This window comes from Falco punctatus (genome assembly GCF_963210335.1).
Source record: "Falco punctatus genome assembly, chromosome: 5".
Lineage (NCBI taxonomy): Eukaryota > Metazoa > Chordata > Aves > Falconiformes > Falconidae > Falco > Falco punctatus.
In genome coordinates this window covers 66,368,189-66,385,385 of record NC_137584.1, presented here as the reverse complement: position 1 = coordinate 66,385,385, position 17,197 = coordinate 66,368,189, and the positions used below count along the sequence as shown (strand labels likewise).

The 17,197-nt window shown below is 42.6% G+C and overlaps 1 protein-coding gene across 2 annotated transcripts in view; it reads left to right on the top strand.

The window, feature by feature from the left end:
* The window catches only part of ARMC2 (armadillo repeat containing 2), a 100,634-nt gene that overhangs the window by 16,372 nt on the left and 67,065 nt on the right, over positions 1-17,197 (top strand). The window contains exon 1 of one of the 2 annotated variants that reach the window (XM_080389021.1): positions 15,280-16,647. The exons of the other annotated variant lie outside the window; for it this stretch is intronic. The gene's annotated coding sequence lies outside the window, so the exon portion shown is untranslated. Of the gene's footprint in view, positions 1-15,279; positions 16,648-17,197 lie in introns of those variants that run through there. 2 annotated transcript variants of the gene reach the window in all.

The following is a 17,197-nucleotide window of genomic DNA, read 5'->3' as shown; positions in this document are numbered from 1 at the left end:
AGCAGCCAGCAGTACTACAGTCATGCTACCTTGTATGATGAAAACACATTATCTGTGTCCAGGGCTTACCATTCAGAAGTATAACCTCAGCTTTCAAAATAAGGGATACACTTTTTAAGTATTTATATTGTGGAAATGCAAGTATATTAGACCGTGTTGTAATATTGGTTTTAGCAACTTGGACTTACTCTACTTTCATCATATTTAGACTTAAACGTAGCTGAAAAATCTTACTAAATCTATAATGGTGCTATTTTTAGGGCTTTTTTATGCAACATTGACTATTAACATTTCATAGCATCCAGCAACACTGGCCTTTCTGATTATATGGAACCTTACTGAATGGGAATTTTGGTATTATTTAAGAGCAACTCTTTGCACTGCCTGTATTCTGTATCTCCTCTTCAGAAGTAGGAATGATGACAGGTGATGTCCCAGAAGAAGTAATCTTCCACTATATACCTTCTGTCTACAGTAAGTTCTCTAGATGTTGTACATGAAGTTCACCAGGAAAATTCAACATGGCATGTTGCCTACTTTATTTATCCATTCCACTTGATACACCTACTAAAAATAGCTGTTCTTAGATGAGTGACTCTTTTCCTTTCACATGTGTCAGTCTGCAGGAGCTAATCTGTAACTAATTTTACAAAACCGAGGACTCATAAGATGAATGGGCTGCATTCACCTACTAATAAAATGTGAAATTGTATCCTCTAGGAGTATTTTGATGATTTAAAAAATCCTTAGGATAGATGTCAATTAAAAGGAAAAAGAAAGGGGAAGGATTCCATCCATGCTTTCCCACTCATTTCCTCTTCTTCACCATGTTACCCTCTTATTGCTTCTATCCTCAGGTAAGCTTTCACCAAATTAATTTTGCCAGTTTGTATGTCTTTTTTTTTTTATCTTTCCTCTTCTTTACTTTTGGATATATGTCATGGTTTAACCCAGCAGGCAGCTAAACACCACACAACCACTTGCTCACTTCGCCTGCCCCACAGTGGAATGGCAGAGAGAATTTGGAAAAAATAGTAAAACACATGGGCTGAGATAAAGACAGTTTAATAGGACAGAAAAAGAAGAGAAAATAATAATAATGAAGATAAAAGAATTAGAATATACAAAACTAAGTGATGCACAATGCAATTGCTCAGCACTCGCCAACCAGTGCCTAGCCAGTCCCCAAGCAGGGGTCCGTCGCCAGCTTTCCCCCTAGTTTATATACTGAGTATGACATCGCATGGTACGGAATATTCGTTTGGCCAGTTCAGGTCAGCTGTCCTGGCTGTGTCTTCTCCCAGCTTCTTGTGCCCCCTGGCTTACTCACTGGTGGAGTGGGGTGAGAAGCTGAAAAGTCCTTGACTTAGTGTAAGCACTGCTCAGCAACAACTAAAACATCAGTGTGTTATCAGCATTATTCTCATCCTAAGTCCAGAACACAGCACTGTACCAGCTACTAGGAAGAAAATCAAATTTATCCCAGCCAAAACCAGGACAATATTCTGTGCTACACTACTATTATGTGAGAGAATATTTCTACTTATTTCCAGGCATGTTCTGTATTTTTATTATTAATGGGAATGAAATCGGAACCAAGTTCAGCATCAACCAGTGGCTGATTAGTGGTCTTAGTATTTGTGATAAGAATGGGCAGGTAACAGTCCAGTTTTGAAGGAGAGTATAACTATTACAAACTTTTGTGTACACCCCTGGGCTTTTGTTGGATACTTTAAGTAGAAAAGTAGGCAACTGCATGTAACCTAGCTTCTCACTACTAGAATGATTTTACTTACATCATGACTGAAGACTGCACTGAGAGGAGACCACAGAAAAGCTTGCAAAACCTGAGCTTGTGGTTTAACATTGACAATAAATCTGTGCACTGAGCCAGAAATGATGGGCCAGATTGTACTTTGCTGGGGAAATATGACCAGGGATAAGGACAGACGGAAAATTCATTCTTTCACCCAATCCTTCCTTCCTGTGCTCAGGGGCAGGTTGTAGAATACAAAAAGTGATGAAAAACAGCAGTTGCAAAAATACAGTGCAGCTCAACCTTTCTTCGGAGGTCAGCCAAGGAGGTAGGCTTGGCACAAGTATGAAGAGAGTACATCTATAAGAGTCACAAGGTCATGCAAATATCACTCAAATATCTCTCAATATTTGAGCTGCAGCTGCTGCCAGAAACTGAAGTGGTTTTTGGCCAATGTAATTCTACAGGTAGAATTATATTTTTGTACGTAGGATAGTATCACTCCCCACATGGAAGTTCTTATTCTAAAGTAACAAAGAATGCCTCTTTCCGTGGTTTATTGATCATGGAATAGAAGCGTACATGCAGGAAGGTTTACATTCATAAGTATATTGCTAGATTTTTACTGCTTCATTTTTCAGTGTAGGCAAGTCCTAAAACTATTACTTGGTTAAAAAAAATGAGGAAGAACAGGAATACTATTGATGCTGGGATGTCCTGGGGATGGTACCTTCATATGCAGAATCTATTGCTGACTCAGGACAAATCCACACCATTACACAAAGCAGTGTCGGCAATGAAACACCATGTTTAGCAATTTAGGAAAGATAAGCAAGGCAATAGAAAGGAATCCAAAAAAGCAACAAAGATGGTAGAGACATGATTTTGTGTTTCACAAGCATTGAGCTCTCTTAAAATAACACGGAAGGAAGAAAGAAAAGCCAGAAAATTATATATCAGCAGTACTATTTCTAAAAATAATGGTTTTCAAACTTTTCCATGAGGCATTAACAGCTCTTTAAGGGATAATCTTTATTGCTTTGTAATGTACAAAGCAATAAACAGCTGCTGAGATTGATTAATAGCCAAAGCAAAGTTGAGGCATGTAATCAATCTAAAAAGCCATTTATTGTGAGTATACTACAAAGCAATAGAGATTATTGCTGTTGCACAACAAACCATAACAGAGAAAACACACAGACACATACACACACACACACACAGAGCGAAACAGTTGTTGTCAAGGCTTGCAGTGCTATGCTGTCTTTTTCATGAGCTTTCAAATGTCAATCTCTTTGACTGAGGAAGGTGACCTCCTTACAGCAAGCAATCCACTGCAAAAAGTAATGCTCTAAGAACTTCAGTGTTACCTGAGGGAGAAGTAATATTTGGGGTTTTATTTCTGTAACTAGAAATACAAAATTCCATATGCATTCATCTTGTCCTTGGAACTGGTACTGCCATTCATATTATCAAGAAAAACAATGAACTGGCTCACCAATTGAAAATTGATCTAATTTGTGCTAATGCAGAACTCGGTTAGAAATGAAGGCTGTTTACTTTTGCTTTTTTTATGAATGGCTACTAAATGACTTCAATGTTTTTAATAGGAATACTAAATGGGACAACTGGGTCTCAGCTCCAGCTGTTTTGGGCAACTACCTCACCCCACTCTTTATACAGCTTTAATACAGCTTTTAATATAGTTCAGGTTTTGCCTCCTCCAGTCTTCCTGGGAAGTTGCTTCAGAAACTTATCTCTCCAGTACTTTTTAAAAAAATTGCATTCTGAATTTTTCAGGTCAGATAATGCCCATTTATTCCTGAACCAACACTGTCTTTTAGCATCAATTGCTCTTTATCTTCTTTAAAGAGATGTAGAGAGAGTCTCTCACTCATCACTTTGGAAGAATAAACAAGCTGTGTCATTGTAGCCTTATGCCATGATGGTCTTGTCCCTTGTTCAGTCTTGCCACCCTTCTCTGCACCCATCCCCATCTCAGTTCTTCTTCCCTGAAGGCAAATGTTCTGGATGGCACTGAGCTCCAGAGGGGCTCTCAGCACTGCCTCGTCCAGTGTAGAATTATTAGTAAAATTACTAGGGTTTATATGAAAAATGTAGCATTGTTCACCCATTAAGGAAAAGTATAAAACCAAAGAGCTCTGAGGATGGGTCACAGCTGCAGCAGACTTGGAGGAATCCACTAACACAGCAACTCCCTGCAACTTATCATAGAGGGTGGAGTGGAGTGGAGAGTCCGTGGCCATGCTCCGTGATGATAAATGGGAAGAAATGGTCCTCTAGAACTGATAAGCAGCCCATCTGGTCCCCTGAGCCAATAGTTTTTCGAGACCTTGCCAAAGTGCTACCCTTTTGTGAACTTTGCTCGTTTTAGTGTCATTTTAATACAAAACACACCTCCATCCCAAAGGCTACCCACCTCCAAGGTGCAACCACTCCTCTTTGAGTCTGCATCCTCGATTTTTTGTAAACTATACCTTTAAATGTGAAGTGGGAGAAATTCACACCAATCATGATTAAAGGTATGTATGACTACAGTCACTCAATCTCCATCTTGAAGGTAGAAAGGATATAAAAATAGCCAGGGAAATGGGGAATTTTTGGAAGAAGATATCATTGTGAACAAGTCAAGGGAAACTCCATCTCAGACTGCCTCTGACTACTGGGATCAGCCAAGGTGCTAAGCCTTGCTTCTCCCCGCCTTGGGACACCTTGGGTGATATTTAGACTAAGCGCTTTTCTCGGGAATCTTAGAAATCTCTCTAGAGAGTTACTCCCTAACATTTATAGCCAGGCTGTATTATTTATAACCTTTTCACGCGTTTTGTACTTAATGACATCGTATTTGCACGTGCTTTCTTGCAGACAGTCACTATCACCAGCAATCCAAAAAACCTATATATCTGTTGCACAAATAAAACTGCAGTGTTTAAGTACACAGTTATCAAAGTTTCTCACTGAACACGACCGAACCCTAGAGTGCGGCCATGTTAGTTCATGAGCATGACTGGACTGAAGGTGCAGACCACTATTAGTGTATCCAGAATCATGGTAGTTTAATTTACATATTAAACGCAACTGGACTGGTAGTGGCAAATTGGATGTCCCTCAGAATTTAAACCTAGGCACACCTAACCTCCCTTTCTGGTGAGGGGAGTTATAAAGCAAGGGGGTTTACTTTCTGCCAGATTACTCCATCTCTTTTAATGCAACGCTTCAGCCACAGTCACCCGCACTGTCTACTGGAATTATCTCTCCCAGTAAACCTGGGGATCAAATTTGCCTTTTTCACATCCTCTTAACATTTGAAGCCAGTTGTTAACCTGCACTTCCAGCCACAACTTGTGTATTTCTGTTCCTGAACTGATGACCTTGCACCTTACAACAGAAATTTGTATTAGTTCACAAGGGCACAAGCTTGGAATTTGCACTATGAATTTTCATTCCATTTCTATTACTCTGGTTCTCAAGGTTATTCAGGTCCTCCTGTATCATATTGCCATTCCCTTCCATATTAATGATGTCTCCCGCTTTTGTGTCATCAGCAAATTTCATTAACAAACTCCATCTTCCTATTTTAAGGTAATGAATAAAAATATGACTGAAGATGTATTCTTGAGGAGCTCTGTTAGTAAAATACCATTCAAAGCCAGGTATCACAATAGTATGAACTGAATTCTTCAATTTCACATTTGCAGGAAATATAATTCAGCTCAATGAAAATTAAATTCCCGATCCTAGTGGATATAAACTTTCAAAACTCTTGGCTTCAAAAATCGGAACTAGTTCATACCTGAAATTCCCTAAAATTGAATAACACCTACTTAAAATATTAGAATAAAGGTTTTCATAATTCCGTGTACATACCTTTTTACAACTATAAAAATTTGGAGTGTAAGAATTGTACTCATGGTGTAGTGGTCACTTTGATTGTTTCTAAGAATTTGAGTCTGGTAGTTAAAATATTTGTTTTAAAATTACTTTTTCCCTAGAAGTCAGTTTTACTCTTTAGCCAGTCTCATATTTAATTTCTTTTCACTTTTATACTGTTCCATCATGTCACAGCTTCCTTGGAGAAGATGATCCTCATGCTTGAGATCTCATTCTCCATGAATTCATGTTCTCTGTGGGTCTGAAAGTTCAAATTTCCTCATTTTCCCACTTTGGGCAGTCAGATCATTTTTCTCCCAGGAAACACTGGGCCTAGATTAATGACCCTTCCTCATTTTTTTTTTTTTCAGTTGGAGAGTCAGAAAAATCAACTAATATCTTTCAATAATTGTCAGTAATATTTCTTTTTTTCCTGTTAGTATTTTATTTGCAAAAATGATTGTGACTGCAGTACATGATCTTTTGTCAAAAATTTTAAAGAAAAATTCCACTTACAGCAGCCAAACCAAAACTCAAACCTGTCGCAGCTGCATCTAATGCTACATTTGTGTTGTGATAAATCTAAGAGGAGGGAAAGGGATCTTGTTTTTTCCAACAGAATGTAGATGGCCTCTTGTTATCACTTAGCAGAGAATGACCTACTGGAAGCTGGGTTTGCTTCATCAGCATAGTACTGGAGAGAGGGGACTGCAAGTGGTAAGGCAGGAGTAAGCAATGAAGGATGTACAGTTGCACTGCAGCCTAGTGAGAAGTGCGTGTAACACTGGTGTAACTGGACCTGCAAAGAAGTCCTCTGCAGACCAGCTGTTGAATATCAAGAGTTCATGCTAGCAGAACATCTGCCTATAAAACTGCCTTATTCAAACAAGGCCAGCCACAGGAGTGTAAAGAAGAGTAGATACAAGTTACGATGTACGTTGGCCTGCGTGTTGTGAGGAGAAGGCCAGCTGGGCTCTCCCCTCACCTCTTGCACTGCTGCCACTGTGTGAGCAGGCACCAGGATGCCCACTCATGAGGTACCCCGAGGCTGCATACACCACTGTTGGCCTTGTTTGAACTAGAAAGTTTTGCTGGCAGAAGATCTGCTGGCACATGCTACTGACATAGCTGTTTTGGCAGGGTGTGTTCACATTTGGCTGTTTTAAAGATGCAGTATGTCCTCAGAGCATCAGGCTTTCATCAGCAAAAGTCTGGCATTATGGGAGGGTAACCCAGAATACCTTGTGCTGCATTTGGTAGATTGCCTTCTGGTGATTTTTTGCAGCATATTGTGGAGCTGCCATTGAATACTGTGATGTACAATGCCACATCATAAAATCTGTGTAAATATTGGGCCAGATTTTCAAAAATTCTTCTATCTTATGTGATAACCTATTTTTGTATGAGTTGTTTCTCCATATTGCAGATTTCTGACTGCCAGAAACCCAGACTGTATCAAACAGCAGAGCTCTCTTGTTCATTTAGGGCAAATGAAATGATTCTTTCATATCTAAAGAGCAGCCCAAAATATTGGGTACCGTGGACAAGTGGAACACAGAGACAATGAACAGTAGCTAACTAGTTTAGTAACTATTTTCTAAACTACAAGAACAAACTGTAGTTTTGAGTCATACTGTGAACACTGGATGTGAGAAAATTTCAGGCTTGGATATCAAGTTTCTTTTAACCTCATAGCACATTCACCCTGAGTCAAGAGCTGCTTAAAGAGGAGACAATGGAGAAATAGGTGGTGCCAGCTTTCTGGAAAGCTGTGCTGATCTGGGCATTCTGGCATTATTTGGGGTGCTCAGTCTCCAGTGAGCTACACAAAATTAAGTATTTCCTGCTTCACGGTCTTTTCATGCTGGGTAATGTACTGGAAATAAGAGATGAACCTGATACAATGGGCTTTGCTAACTGTGGTGGAACAGTAAATAAAGTTTATGTCCAATTTAGTCCCATCTTGGTTTGAATATATAAAATGATAGCAGTGCTGCTCCATGGTGATCTCTCTAGACAGTATTTTACATCAATGTTGTTTGGGAGAAAGCCCATGCTTTCCCCCTCATCTATACTGTTATCATTAAGAGAGTTACAAAGCCAACTCTGGCAACAGAGACAAGGCAGCTCTGGTTGGAAGGGTATTTGTGAAAATGAACCCCCTGTAACTGGAAAAAACCCCAGACAAATCCACCAAACCACAAAACTCTATTTTAGCAGTCTCCTGCAATAAACATGAAGGGTCTCATAGGGTCCCTTCATTTGCTGGGCAGAGATTCATTCTGTGTCCTGAATTCAGCACAGAATCAGTAGCACTGCTTTGGTTTTTTTTCCATGACATTCCCAGATACTAGAGACAAGTGCATTCCTTAGCAGCTATCATACGTATATAGATGGATGGAAAATACATAGAGCTTAGAGACCATATCCATGCATTGAACCTGCTGGACCTCTGCATAACTGTATGCGTAATGTGAGTTCCCGAGCAATAAGTCTGACATGCAGTACCTGTGGTCTGCAGGCAGCCTGTATTAAGTGCAATGTGTTCTGGACATGTCCAGTTTATCACATATTCACAGATATTATGCTTAGGACATGCACAGAAGGTCTGGCATGACTGTGTATGTGTTGTGCCGCACATGGACTGAGTGCTGTCTTAGATTTCCTGGACAAAATTCAGGAAGTCCAATTTCTATAGAACTATTTACTGAAAAGATATACTCACCCATTTGATTCCACTGTCACTAAAAAATCATCTAAAGCAATTTGGGTTTGTTCCAATGATACTGCATGTTATCATTTTAAAGCAAGTGTGTTTGTGAATGATGAATGTGCTCACTCACTGCTTTGCTATAGCATTGTTTCTGCTCTGTGAAAGTTTTGGGGTTGACTTTTTGGACTTTTGCCAAATAATGACATTTCAGTACTCTCAATATACTCTTAATATTCCCTCCCACCAGCAGCTAGTAGATACAATTTGGCAGGAGAATGCATTAGGAGGAAAGGCAAGGAATGCTGATGCAGAAACCCTGAGAAAGTAAGACCACTGTGTTAACACACCAGCCCTATTACAGTAAATTCCCTTCCTTATTAGCTACATGTGTTCAGTGACTTCCCTAAAGGGTTCTGTATCTCAATAATTTTTACTCTACCCATGTCTCTGTTCCCAAATATCTATTCCAATTTAGCCAGTTCTTGGTATCCTTCACCACAGGCTTATGTGAATGATAACAGCAGTATCCCAGCTCAGCATCTTGTCCGTAATGAATGCACAACCATTGAAAAGTGTGCACAAGCTGGTCAGAAAAGGAACACCTTGGACCTCTAAACTGAAGGTTGCGTCTTAAGAGGAAACAAACTGCATTTTCTCCTTTTCCTGGCACTGGCTCTTATCTCAGCTTTTAGGCTTTACTTTAGACTGTGGCCTCCACAATCTTCACATTTTCCTTCCATATCTATTTATCATTGACAAAAGGCTGTTTCACCAAGTATCCCTTCCTGCTGTAGACATTTGGGTCTTAAATGGAGTAGCAGCAGCAAAGTCATGTGGAGTCCTGTTGGCAGTCTAGAAGAAAAGCGGGCATTTTGCTAACACACCAGGGATTTCCAGTCACTGGCAGAGGCAGCAGAGTTAGCAGGAAATCAATGAAAGCAGTCATTGATGTAGGGACAATTGCATAGTGGGTGTGTGGCTGGTAGATTGCTCACAATGCTTAGTTGGTACAAGAAGTCCTTGCATGCCAAGTGTCAGCATAAACATACCAACTGAAGGGTATTTCACTTGGGAAGCTAGCATAACTTTGCCAGGAAATCTCAGGTTTTTATTGATGGGACTAAACAATGAGCATGGAGGGAATCGAGTGCTGGCCAGAGTGAGGGTTAGGTGCAGAGTCTGCAGGAATCACACTGAGCAATGCAGGTTAGAGATTGATCATGGCAATTTCCAAAATCTTACATTTCAGGGAAATCTGAGTAAGATTTTAAGGAATGAAAAAAAAAAATCTACCACTGAACTTTTAAGGTTGGAAGGGGCCTTTGGAGATCATCTAGTCTAATCCCCTTGCTCAAAGCAGCCAACTAGAGCAGGTCACTCAGGGACTTCTTCAATTAGATTTTGAATACCTTCAAAGATGGAGACCACACAACTTCTATGAGCAACCTGTTCTAGTGTTTGACCACCCTCACCACAGAAATTTGTTCTTACGTTTAAATGCAGTTTTCTGTATTTGTGCCTACTGCCTCTTGTCCTTTCACTTGGCACTACCGAGAAGTCTGGCTCCATCTTCTTTGCACAATTCCTTCAGATATTTATACACACTGATAAGATTCCACCTGGAGCCTTCTCTTCTCCAGGCTAAAAAGTCCCAGCTCTCAGCCTTTCCTCATATGAAGGAGGCTCCAGTCCCTTAGTCATCTTAGTAGCTCTTTGCTGAGCTTCTTCTAGTATGTCCATGTCTTTGTTGTACTGGGGAGCCCGTGACTGGACCCAGCACTCCAGTGGTGGCCTCATCAGTGCTGCACAGAAAAAAAGGATCACATCCCTCCACCTCCTGGCAATGCTCTTCCTAATGTAGCTCAGAAGGCTGTTGCTGCCTTTGCAGCAAGGGCACGTTGCTGGCTCATGTTCAACTCAGTGTCAACTGGGATCCCCAGGTCTTTTTCTGCCAAGCTCCTTTCCAGCCAGTTTGCTCCCAGCACGTCCTGGGTTATTCCTCCTCAGGTGCAGGACTTTGCATTTCCCTTTGTTGAACTTCTTGAGATCCTTCTCAGCCCAGTTCTCCAGCCTGCCAAGGTCCCTCTGGCAGCACAACCATCTGGTGTAGCAGCTACTCCATCGAGTTTTGTATTGTCAGCAAACTTGCTGAGGGTACACACTGCTGATGACTGGCCTCCCGCTGCATTTTATGCTGTTGATCTCAACCCTTCGAGCTCTACAGTTCAGCCACATTTCAGCCTAGTTCACTATCCACTTAAACGGCCCATACTCCATCCGTTTGTCTGCAAGGGTCTAATGGGAGACAATCAAAACCTTACTTAAGATAAGCAGCAAATACCGCTCTCCCCTTATTGACCAACTAGTCATCTCCTCATATACCCCGTTCTCTTTTCCTGTGACAGGTTTCCCTGCTGCATATAAGGAGATCTTCATAAATCTGTTTGATTAAAACTTACTAGACCACCTAGTATAGGGGTTGTTTTTAACTGCTGTAAAATGAGCTGCTTCATCTGCCTTTGTAATGATCTACAAGTGATAGGAAACACAGAGCTTATTTAACAGCACATACCAGATGGTCTATGCGAAGTTGAATATGACAGGAAGACTTTTGTCCAGGTTGGGGGTGGGACTTGTTTTGAAAAAGAGGAAAGCAATAGGGGGAAATGGGGATTGCATTGCCACCTGTGTTGCTGAAGTTGCACTGGAGGCTGCGCTTACAGGTCAGCCAGAAGAAGCAACAGGTATGATCAATGAACACTTGGCAGGCAGAGTGTTTAACACTGTAAACTAATTCTGAATTGCGCTGAAATATAGGCCTTGTATGCTTGGATATCCAGGTAAGTTTAATTTCTAGACAGATTTAAGTTAGCCAGTCTGAAAACTGAGACTGGATACCAGCACAAAATCCCTTTTATGATTTTCAAGTCTGAAAAATAATGTAATTTGAATGAATATGACATAATTGAATACTTTGTATTTTTTTGTTACTTAGCCAGAACTCAGATCACATTGCTTGTACTTCAGCAGTCTCTTGAGTGAATACTGGCTTGCCTAGACCATCAGTTTACATGTTTTGATACTTCCATCCTAAAGCAGTATTATTGCAAGCAAGGAGATTTAATTAAGTACCTGCATTTAAAGTAGGTGTTGAGAGAGTTCATTCAATAAAAAGCACATGAGAAAAGGGATTTAAGTAAAAAAGCTGTAACAGCTGAGATATAGCAGAGACATCACAAAAGAAGTACTTACTATAATTGCAAAAGCTCAGGAAGTGAATAAAAAATTAACTCTTCAATTTGATGACCTAGAAAATAGAGAGGAGAAATAATGTGAATATGAAAAGGATTAAAAAAGAAGCCAAGAAGGATGGCTTAGTGGGTCTAACTGGGTGGATTTAAAAATTGTTTAAAGAATCATGAGATGATAACAGTAAAGAGATTCAAACTGGCTTTACCAGGGAACAGATCTACACATTTTTCTGTGAAACTTTGCTTGTGTTATCCCAATAAAAGAAAGGCTCAAAAGAAAATAACAGAGAATAAACTAACTGTGAATGATCTGAAAATAGCATGCACACACATACATTCTTTTGGCTTTTAAGGAAGAGTATACAAAGAAAAGCAAGTACAATACTAAAACGGTTTTCATTACTTCTGAGGTATTGAACTTGGCTGCATAAGAAAGGACTAGATGCCTAATAATTACAGATAAGTAAAAGCTAGCAGGGATAACAACATATATTATGTAAACCAGGTAGGGTTACACATGGAGATCTTTTTACAGCTGTCATAATGCCTTGTTAGAATCAAAAGAGGAACTGGAAGAGGACATTTTTCTAGAAGAGAGGTGTGTAACAGGCTTATAATAATATTCAGACACGCAGACTAAGTTTAAAGTGTCCACAGGGTTCTTGTCTAACAAACATGAGGAAGCAGAAGTTATGATGTTAGTAAGCAATCAGTAGAAAGTTAGTAATATATATATATATTTACATATAAATACATACACAAGATGAATTTATTTGAAGAGTGCTTTCAGGTATGTCTGAAGTATGTTATAAAGGAACCAAGGAAGAAGCTGCATCAGATGGAGCTGTGTTTGTTGCATTTTTCTGTTATTCACAAAGAGATAATAACCACCTTCCTATAGCAGTTCTTGGATAAATTTCAAAATGCATTCAGAAATAGTGAACAAAGGCTGTCCTTGCCAGTCACAAACAACCCACTAGCCGCAGCCCGCCTGTCTTTGTTGTTGCTACATGTCTGGAGATTTTCTGATATGGGCCGTGATCACATTACTCACCTAGTGGGAGGCATGCAAGGGAGCTGTTCAGGGAGTGTCTGCAGCACCTGGCCAACGGTGTCCTGAAACCTGGCGGTGGACACACCTTTGGTAGGACCTTGCCCTGGAGGCAGCCTGCGGGGAGACACTGCAAGAGGCTGCCTCGTGCCACTCCAACAAAGCTCTTCCAGCCTGTGGGACTAGTTTGTGCGAAGCTCTGCTATGGACTGATACCACTGTATAGATATCACTGTGTATTAGGACAAGAAGGATATTGTGTATCAATGGGCAAAGCCCAATTAGGAGAGGAAACTGTGCTCTACCTGGGATTTGAGATTTCCCAAGGACAATGGAAACTGAGAACCAACAGGAAAGAAGCAATCTGCCAAACTCCAGAACCAAGAACTCTGCGGGAGCTGAGAGCATTTCTGGGCATAGGATGATGCAGATTGTGAATCCTCAACTATGGACTATTGTTAAAATCCCTTTATGAAACCCTGAAGGGGTCAAAAGAGAACCACTTACTAGGGACCCCTGAATGCCAAGCAGCCTTTAAGAACTTAAAAAGGGGCTCTGATGTCAGCAGCTACATTGGCACTACCTGACTTGTCTAAGCCTTTTGAACTATTTGTATATGAAATGCTACATTTTGCCCTGAGTGTGCTGACTTAAAGACTGGGAACGTGAAGAAGAGCTGTGGGATATTTTTCCAAACAATTGGACAATGTGAGGAAAGGATAGCCAGGATGTTTGCATGCCATGGCTGCAACTTCTTAATTCAAGAAACAAGAAAATTAACAATGGCACAGAGAATTAAGGTGTATGTTCCACATATGGTAGTTTCTGTTCTAGAACAAAATGGGGGACATTGGTTGTCTCCAAGCTGCATGCTCAAATATCAAGTTATCTTGTTGGAGCAGGATGATGTGGAACTTAAAACCCCCACCGTGGTTAGCCCAGCAATGTTTTTAAGTTCAGAACCAAAGAATTCTGAATCCCCATATCATGATTTCAAGCAGATGGGATTAACTGATCAGGATTTGGAATTTTTTACTGATGATGGTAGTAGCTTTGCACGAGATGGAAGATGGATGGTTGGGTATGCAGTGGTTACAACTACACAGGTGATAAAGGCTGAGGCTCTACACATCAATACATCACCAGATATACATTTGGGATAGTCCATGCACATGGGGCTATCTGTAAGGAAAGAGGACTGTTGTCAGATCACCTATTAAATACATGGAAGAAATTCTTAATGCATTGTAAAGCATGTCAGTTTGGAGAAACTACAGTGAACATGGGTAATCAATTGGCTAATAAAACTGCTAAGGAGGTGGCTGAACAAAGCATCCCTACATTAGTGCCAGTAAAACAGGTACAGCTCCCAATTCTGAGGCCCAGTTATAGCGAGACAGAGTAACAATTGGCATCACTGTTACAAACAACAGTAAACAGAGAGGACTGGTTAATAACCCCCACAAAATAAGTCATTGTTCCATCACAGCTTGATGACTAGGACTATAGAAAAGAGCTATGAAGAAACACATTGGGGTTATGGAGATATGAAGAAGGACAAGTGAGGCCATGATCTCTACTCTTCAAAATTTGGTTATATATATAGGAATGACTGGAATAGCAAAGTCTGTAATTTGTTTTAAAATAATCCTATGAACAGGAAAAGACCACCCCCGGGGACCACTAAACGGGGCAATTCACCTGGAGATTACTGACAAGTTGCTTTTTCTGAACTACAAGGACAGAAAGGGTGTAGGTGTATCTTAGTACTGATTGATACCTTCTCGGAATGGCCAGAAGCTTTCCCCTGTCACACCAACAAAAGTAGAGAAGTAACTAAGATATCACTCACAGAAATAATACCAAGGTCTGAGGTATCAATAGGAATGTCCTCTGATCAGGGTCAACATTTTGTAGATCAGAATTAGACCATTTAGGTGAGACGCACAAAGAGAATCACTTTGAAAATCTGACTGAAATAAATAAGACTTATTAGAAAATTAATAAGTCTCAAAGGGGGGAAATGTTACGGAAGGGTTAAGATTTAATCTTAAGAAGTAGTTGAGCATCCTAGGTTTGAACAGTTAGTATACCTTGATTGTTTGAAACTAATCTTTGTATACTTATAAGCAATAAATTCAGGTTCTAACAAAGAGGTAGCCCTGGAGGATGAAGGAAAACTGGCCCAAGGCCAGTGATTCCAGGCCAAGAAAGAGTAAGAGACCGAGATGACCTGGTTTAAGACCATATATGGGGACTACAAAGGAAAACACTAGCCAACTGAATAGAGGAGTGGGTGAATTTGCAGACCCTCGAGACCACCGAAGACCCCTGCTTTGGACAGTTGGGCATGCGTGAGGGGGAGGGCAAATATTATAATTAGTATTGGGCAATCTCATGAATACGTATGTCTTTTCTGGGAAATTTGTTGAATATGTATACATGTACTGCATAAAGCTACCTGAGAGAAGGAAGCCATGCACGTTAGGTGGAGCGATCCCCCGTGCACCGCAGTAAACAACGCCTGCTGCTTAATGCTGCATTGGTGTTAAGGTGTTTCATAATCCCGATTTCGGTGACACTCCCAGCGCAGTAATGAAGAATGCCTGCCTTCTCTGTGCCCGACTTTATGGTATCGGGACAATGTGAAAGGTGCTTTTGGCCTCCCAGAGAAGGAGGCGAGCAGGAGATAGTGATTTAAAGAACGAAGTCAAAATTTCTTAGTGACTAAGTATTCTTTATTGGCAGTGCTGGATACACGGGGATCCTTCTGCCTAACGTGCATGTCTAAAGTAACTAACTATCTTATATTTATACAATAAAGCAATGAATATTCAATTACCGCCTATACATATTCATTACCTAACCCCGCCTACTCTCACTTCGTATGTTAATTAGCTTAGCAGTCCTTTGCGCTTGCGCAAATTCCTCCAAGCATTGTGGGCAGGGGTCTTCGGGACGTGGGCGGTGGTCTCTGGGAGGAAGGCCGTAGGTCTTCCGCATGGTGTACTTTTCACCTTTTGCCTGGTATGTGATGGTTTTGCAAGTTTGCAGTGTTCTTATCGGTCTGAGCCAATCTGTCGACCATCTGTTTCTTCTGCTTGTTTCTTTTAGTCGCTCCCTCTAGATAACTTATAAACAGGCCCCTTGTTAGAGCAAGTTAAAGAAACAGACTCCTTCTTTCATCAGCTATTTCATTAATTATTTCTTTCAGACTATGGTTACATGACCTAATTACTATACCTACATTGTTTGAGTAAATATAAGTTCTTAGCCTTGGTACAGGGCTGTACAGAGGATTTCATAGCAGCTTTTCTTGTGCAACTACTAGTTTCATTAGAATATATTTCTTACATTCATTATGTTTTAACTACAAGGTTTATTCTATCCTAAAAGGAATTCATACAGTATCAATAGGACAGGCTCAGTGCCCAGGCGGGGCGCCCCCGGGACCCAGCCCTCGGGGCCTGACCAGCGCGGCTCGGGAACGGGTCGTGCGGCTGCTGCGCACCGTGCCCCCGAGTCCCCGGGTTTCGCTTTACTGGGGAAAAATTTCAACGTCTCCATTTGTGATCTGAGCTCAGAGAGAAGGTGTCCTGACAGGTCACACTCAGCATCGCCGAACCGAGTGACTTGGCAACCCTGACCTGGCCTTCTGCCACCTGCTACTATGCCCTAAACGCGGGCCGGGACCGGCTGGGGGAAGTGCCCTCCACCACGAACCCCCATCCCGCGGCCCGCCGCTGCCGCTGGGGTGCGGGGGCGCCGCCCGGGCAGACGGGGGCTGCCACGGCAGGGCTGCCACGGCCGCTGCACGGGCCCCGCGCGCCTCGGCCCGCCCTGCGCATGCGCCTGAGGTGCCCGCGCAGCCGCGCTGGCCCCCGGCCTCCCCCGGCCTCCCCCGGCCCCGCAGGTGCGGCTGAGGGAGCGCGCGGGGCGCACGGGTGCCGGCCGCGCGGCGGGGCTGCCGTCTCCCTCGGCGGAGGTGAGTGAGGGTCCCGCCCGGCTCGGCGTGTCGCCGCGTCGGCCGCCCCACGTCGGCCGCCCCACGGTCGCGGTGTGTACTGTTGCCATGGGAACAGCAGGCGCCGGTGGGCGGAGGCCGCCCGCGGCGGGAAGGGTGAGGGGGGCGCGAGCCCCGCGGAGGCGGCGGCGGGTCCTGATCCTCAGCGGGGCCGTGAGGAAGACAGAACCGCAGCCGTGCCCGCCTGACCGTAGCGTTCGTCCGCGGGGGCTGCCGCCTCGCTGCGGGGGCGGAGGGCTGGGGAGTGCGGTGGCTCGGGCGGGGGGCTTCGCGAAAGCGGCCGGAGCGGGGGGGCTCCGCTCCGTTCCTGGCAGCTTGCTGGCGGCCGCGGCCCGGAGGGGGTCTCGGCTGCTGGTTTGGTTGGTTATTCGCAGAGCCCGGGTTCAGCTCGTGCTCCACAGGTGCTGCTGGTTTGGGAAGTCCCTCTTGTGCGGCTATCTGAGGGCTGCGCTGGAAATCTCGCTCTGTTGAGGGCCCCAGGCTCGGTTTCTTGTAACTTTGTTCTCGTTTC